Source organism: Echinops telfairi, unplaced genomic scaffold (genome assembly GCF_000313985.2).
Source record: "Echinops telfairi isolate 266 unplaced genomic scaffold, ASM31398v2 ScPeMD7_7466;HRSCAF=8504, whole genome shotgun sequence".
Lineage (NCBI taxonomy): Eukaryota > Metazoa > Chordata > Mammalia > Afrosoricida > Tenrecidae > Echinops > Echinops telfairi.
Window position 1 is genome coordinate 192721 of NW_022111366.1, and position 5825 is coordinate 198545.

General features: G+C 47.1%; 1 pseudogene; it reads left to right on the forward strand.

Moving 5' to 3' along the window:
* Positions 1-5045: 5045 nt before the first annotated feature.
* Positions 5046-5460, forward strand: LOC101660336 (annotated as a pseudogene).
* The last annotated feature ends 365 nt before the right edge of the window (positions 5461-5825 follow it).

Genomic DNA, 5825 nt, shown 5'->3' on the forward strand with positions numbered 1-5825 from the left:
ATATACCTTTGGGTGGGCATGCAAGCCCCCTGATTACAGGTGAAGACATAGGTCACAGGAAGGGGTTGCACTATAGGTTATACAGCAATGAGAGGGGGACAATCTAGGGACATACACACAATAGGAAGAGGAGGGAGTGAGGGGATGCAGGATGGCAGCCTGACTTTGGATATATATCACTGAGCAGGTTTGACCTGTTCTCTGGCTCTCCATGGAAACCATTATCAGGAGGGTGTAAACCCCACCTACAGGGACCAGGCTGAGGGTCACCAGCCTTTAGGGAGAAGTAGCCCATTGTCCTTAACAGCAGGGAGTAGGCTCCACCTGTGGTGGGACCAGACAGTAGTCTGGCAACTGACTGCCTTCAGGGAGGTAACTTGACAATCATTTACCATTAGCTGCAAGTAGTGTCCTAAGTTTAACGCACATCTGGGGAGACTTGGGAGGAATCTTTCTGTTTCCCACACCCACTCTGTCGATTTTGTTGAGGGCTTTCTTCTACTTGACGGAACACGCTACCCCTGCCCAGGGCCTGGCCTCTCCTGACAGCACGTCCAGGCAACGTGAGACAGGTCTCGCCATCCTTGCCTCTGAGGCGCACCCTAGTTGTACTTCTCCCAGATAGATTTGTTGGTGCTCCTGGCAGTTTACGGTACTTTCAATATTCTTCTCCAGCACCACAGTTCAAAGACATCGATTCTTCTTCAGTCTTCTTGACCCAGTGTCCGACTGTCACGTGCATAGGAGGCGACTGAAAACACCATGGCCTGGGTCAGGTGCACCTTGGTCCTCAAAGGAACAGCCTCGCTGTTCAGCACCTCGAGGAGGTCCTGTGCTGCAGACGTCCCATTGCTGTGTGTGTGGTCCGACGCATTTGGACAATTATTCCTTCATCCAAGATGACATTCTCTGGCATAGTCAGAAGATGGCGGTAGTGACTAAAGGAATGGGGTGATTTCCAGGAAGAGGAAACTGTGTTAGATGATCCGATATTTGGAAGGAAAATTACTAAGCATTTGACATAGTTAATAGAGCACTTTGGAAATAAATTGAAGAGTGGGGCCTAATAAACTAAACACGTCGTTTAAATGAGTCAATTACTGCATTAAATACAAGACAAAATGTTGTTCAAGACATGAAACAATCAAAATACACTACTTGGCTCAAAAATGGAAATTATTTACACAGTGATCATGTAAGTGCTGATGGTTATCTAGTTAAAATGGTGTTAGAACTACGCATAGGATGAGGGAAGGGGAAGGGGGCATAGAGTCAGATATGAAGAACTAAAATTTCAATTCGTATAACCAAACGATGGTCTTGCTGACTGTTTCTAATCAAAACATAAAAGAGAAATAAGACCATCGAGAGCTGACGTCAGCACCGGAGTGAAGCGCTGAGAGGACTGAGAAGGAGATTGCTTGGTGGAGAGCCCGGACTGCTGGGGTTTCAGGCACCATTTCATTCTGTTTCATCGTTTGGGTCTTCTTAATTATGTATGACTTCTTGTTGTGATGTGGGTGAAAGTCTACAAAACAAATTGGCTTCCCATTCGGCAGTTCACACACATCTGACTCCTGTGGCCTTGCTTGTCACCCCCACAGTGTACTCTTCCCGCCTCCCTACATTTGCTGCTTCCATTCCGCCTTCTTTCCTATCTTCTGACCTTTGACCCTGGGCGGGCCTGCCCTTCTGGACTCATAGGTTGTTTGTTTGAAGGAACAACACCTCCCTGGTGCTATCAGCCACATGATGGGCGTAGGCCTCTGGTCTGCCAAGAGTAAGTCTTGGGAACGAGAATGGTTCCAGATCTGAAGGGGCACGATCGTGGCCATCGTCTGAGGTGTCCCACCAGAGTGTTTCAGACTAGCAAGCCTGGTCTTTTTCTCTTTCTTTTATGATTTCGAGTTTGGTTCCACATTGTTCTCCCACGAGATGCAGGACCTCTGACTGTGATCTTTTCAGAGTGCTCAGTAGTGGTAGCCAAGCATCATGTAGCTCTGGTCTCAGGGTCAAGGCGGCTGAAGTTCACCTGGTCCATTGGTCCTTGGCTAATTGTTTCCATGTGTCTTTGATGTTCTTTGGGAGGCCTGGTGACACAGTGGGTTAAGTGTTGGGCCACTAGCTGAAGTGTCAGTGTGTGAATGAACCAGCTACTCCTGTGAAGATCTGCAGTTTCAAACACTCAGAGGATTTCCACTCTGTCCAAATAGGAGTTGGCAGTGGGTTGGTTTTCTTCCCTTGTCTTTGTTTCTGCCAAAGAAAGGCCAATCGTTTAGCTTTAGACGGCGGCTCACCAGCTTTGAAGAGAGAACTTGGTTAGGACTCACCAAAGAAGGCCGTAGACCTTTGTCCTCGTGGCCTTTGTTGTAGCGGCTGACCTTCATGTCTCCCGAGATAAAGGTCCTGAGTCTCCAGACCCAGGGACTTATTCCTTCAAGGTGTGCGGTTATGGCTCAGAAGTTTTCCTACGTTTATATACCCTATGTGTTCCATGTTCATGGATATATTTGCAGCTTATAGAAGTACATATGAAGAGATAATCCTAGTGGTGTCATGGCTTATGTGATGGGCTGAGGTCAGCAGTTCTAAACCCCCAGCTGCTCCACTGGAGGGAGATGAGGCTTTCTACTCCCAAACGATGAGCAGTCTTGGAAACCCACAGGGGCAGTTCTGCCCAGTCCTGTGGGGTTGCTCTCAGTCAGAATGGACTGGGAGTGAGAGAAACCACCTTCCCTTAACTTCTTAAACTTGTAGCTACCTCAACCACTTGTCAGATCAACCAGCCCCTCCTGCCCCTGCCCCTGCCCCTATCCGACATCCTTCTTGGGGTGGCCCCCTCACATTCCTTCTCAAGGAAACAGATGACATCCATGGCTCAGTGATTATGGTTGTCAAAAAACCAGGAAACGGCACCAGCACCGGGAAGGAAAAGAAGGCAGAAAAGTAGACAATAAAAGGTCTACTTCAAATCTCCTGCCTACTCTAAACAAAACTACCCATCCTCCTTCCAACAATTACTAGGAAGAAGTAAGCTACTTATGTTTCCTGAGATAAAACATGTTTCCTGAGATAAAATTTGCATGGGAATAATCCATTTATGGATTATTTTGGAATCAGTCTCTAGTCTTGGTTCACAAAACCGAAATGTTTTTAATAGCAAGAGTTTCATGTAACAGTCTTCGATATAGTTCTTTTCCTTGTCTCCTCCCTTTGAGTAACTTAAAACAACATTTTATTTATTTTTATTATTATGTTTTTTGTCATTTTATCGGGGGCCCTTCACTTCTTATGACAACCTATTATTCAATTGTATTAAGCACACTTGTACATATGTTGCCAACAACATTTCCAAAGCATTTTCTTTCTGCTTGAGCCCTTGGTATCAGCTCCTCTTTTTTCCCCTCCCTCCTGAATCCTTGATCAATTATATATTATTGTTGTCTCCCTTCACCCACATTTCTGTTATTCATCCCTCTAGGTGGTGAGCTACATAGTCAACCTTGTGATGGGTTTCCCCTTTCTCCCCCTCCCCCCGTTCCCCTAACCCTCATGGTATCACTACTCCCACCACTGTTCCTGAGGGTTTATCTGTCCTGAATGCCATGTGTAGAGAACTCTTATCTGTACTAATGTGTGTACTCCGGTCTATCCGGATTTGTAAGGTAGAACTGGGTCGTGGGCGGTGGAGGTGGGGAGAAAGCATTCAGGGACTAGAGGAATGATGTGTGTTTCATGGGTGCTGTACTGCACCCTGGTTGACTCATCCCTTCCTTGTAACCCTTCTGTGAAAGGATAGCCCATTGTCTACAGATGGCCACTCCAACCCCCCTCATTCACATCATTATAATTGTTTGTTTCGGATCTTTTGATACCTGATCCTGTCGACACCTTATGATCACACAGGCTGGTGTGCTTCTTCCATGTGGGCTTATTTGCTTCTCTGCTAGATGGCTGCTTGTTAAACTTCAAGCTTTTTAGACACCAGATGCTATATCTATATCTTTTGATAGCCAGGCACCATTCACTTTCTTCATCACATTTGCTTATGTACCCATTAGGTGACTATAAAAGAGTGCCAGGTTTTTAGAACAAAGTGATCTTGGATTTAGGGAGGCCTTGAGTAGAGGTCCAAAGTCCGTCTGCTATCTTAATACTTAATATATAAATATATGTACATTGGCCTCCATCCCTGTCATTAAAAATTAATATATTCACATATATACATGCCTATAGCTAAACCTCTTTTGCTTCCTACTTCTTTCCTCTATTTCCATTCACCTTCCTCCTGTCCCACTATCATGCTGACCTTCCACTCGGCTCTCAGTAATTCCTCTTGGATACACTGCACTTGATCAAACCCCACCAGGCCTCTCTTGTTGTTCCCTCATCCCTGAGTCTGTTGGCTCCCTGCTCCCCCTCCCTGCCCTGTCCTCTCCCACTCCCCCCCTACCCTGGGACCACCAGTCCTGCTATTTTCTCCTTTGGATTGTTTGTCCTGCCTATCTTATATAGATAGAGGACAAAAGAAACAACAACAACAATAGAAAGTGGGTTTTTTTTTTGTCTGCTGACCCTTGTAGATGTAAAACCAAATTTTAACAAAAGTCATCAGCCTCTTTATTCTCCAATCAGCCCTCCCAACTCACCTCCAAGAATGAAAAGGTCTTCTGCTAAATGTTAGGCTGATAACTGCAGTTTCGGAAGTTCAAACCCACCAGCTGGTTTTCAGGAGAAAGATGAGGCTCTCTTGTTCTCAGAAGGATCTCAGAAACCCTAGGGCACGATGCTGCTCGGTCCTGGAGGGTCAGTATGAGTCAGAATGAAGCCATGGAAATGGTTGGCTGGTCCTGTGGGTGGCTAAAACCAGTCGATGAAACAGACAACGTTCTCCCATGGTTTCATTTTATGTTTATGTCCTGCATCTACCACAACCAAACCTACAACCTGGGGGGAATGCCAGCAGGGTTGGAAAAGAAATAAAAACTAGAAGAATGCTTGCTTTCTTTTTGGCGGGAACGGCCACCTTGCAGTGACCTGCCAAAATGACCAACACCAGGGAAAGAGGAGGGGCCCTTCCGGAAGCACGGCGGGCGTCCTACCCCTGGGACAAGAAAGGTGACATTGTGGACATCAAGGGCATGGGCACTGTTCAGAAAGGGATGCCGCACAAATGTTACCACGGCAAAACCGGCCGCGTTTCCAGGGTGACCCAGCACGCCGTCGGCACTTGTGAACAAGCAAGTCAAGGGCAAGACCCTCGCCAAGAGAATCAAGGTGCGCATGGAGCACATTCAGCATTGGAAGAGCCGGGACCACCAGGAGGAGGTGGCCAAGGAGAAGGGCACCTGGGTGCAGCTGAAGCGCCAGCCCGCCCCTCCACGAGAGGCCCGCTTTGTGCGGACCAATGGGAAGGAGCCCGAGCTGCTGGAGCCCGTCCCCTGTGAGTTCATGGCCTAGTCTGAAATACAGCTGTCCCGGGCAAAAACCCAAAAAACTAGTACAATGAGCAATGGGATTATAAGAATGCTACCCTGTTTCCCGGAAAATAAGACAGTGTCTTATGTTAATTTTTGCGCCCAAAGATGCGCTAGGTGTTATTTTCAGGGGATGCCTTATTTTTCCACGAAGAAGAATGCGGTACACACTTATTGTTGATTGTTTTATTAAAAGAGACCTCGCACTTCCTGTCTGCTCTGGCTGCGCTGCGGCCAACAGTGAGCTGCACGGCGGAGCCCACCGCTACGGTCCAGAGTCTAGAGTTATGGTAGCTTTGGGGGGCCTTATTTTCAGGGGGATGCGTTATATTTCAGTGAGAGGCAAAA